At 35.1% G+C, this 723-nt stretch overlaps 1 protein-coding gene across 1 annotated transcript in view; it reads right to left on the minus strand.

The window, feature by feature from the left end:
- The window catches only part of ROR1 (receptor tyrosine kinase like orphan receptor 1), a 469844-nt gene that overhangs the window by 304609 nt on the left and 164512 nt on the right, over window positions 1–723 (minus strand). The window lies entirely within an intron of this gene.

Genomic DNA, 723 nt, shown 5'->3' on the forward strand with positions numbered 1-723 from the left:
CACAACGATGTTTTGATGTTGGCACTGTTATGATCCCCAAATGAAAGTAGAAACAGGCTCTAGAAGGGTAATTCACTCAAGGTCACAGAATTAGGAACTTATGAGGTCAGTGGAACCTGTATTTTGTCTCCCATAGGAACCCATAATGGTTACTCATAATGCTCTGCTATCTCTGCTTAAGTTTCCTTTTATCTTCAGAAACATTGAAAGGGTTATCTAATAAGTTGATACTGGCTTGTTATCTAATGCAAAAAAAAAGTCATTTAAGTGAAGGCTGCTCACAGGAAAACTCTACCTGTAGGGCAATTCAGCTCAGGCTATAAAACATACTTTCTGGGCTGATTTTTGGCATAAAATGTCAAGGACAAAATAAATTTTTTGCTGATTAAAAGAAAAAACTCTCTGTGGCAGCTATTAAATTTTGTAGCTGAAGAAAGGGGGCATTCATCAGAGTTGGCTCTTTTTTGGTCTTTAATCATAATGCCTAGGCTCTTATTAGTTTTAGAAAAACAAAAAGTAACTTTTTTTCTCAATGTGTCAATAGAATGTAGTCCTTCCCCAAAACAATGTTAAATAAAAATGAGGCATTTTAAAAATTGCTTGACGAGAACCAGTTCTATCTTTTGACCCTGTGCATTGAACCATCATTTCAAAGATATTTCAAAGCATTTTTGTACAGTTATTTACTCTCTAGCTATTCTGTCTTTTGTAGGAAGTGTCAGG

This window comes from Bos indicus, chromosome 3 (assembly GCF_029378745.1).
Source record: "Bos indicus isolate NIAB-ARS_2022 breed Sahiwal x Tharparkar chromosome 3, NIAB-ARS_B.indTharparkar_mat_pri_1.0, whole genome shotgun sequence".
Lineage (NCBI taxonomy): Eukaryota > Metazoa > Chordata > Mammalia > Artiodactyla > Bovidae > Bos > Bos indicus.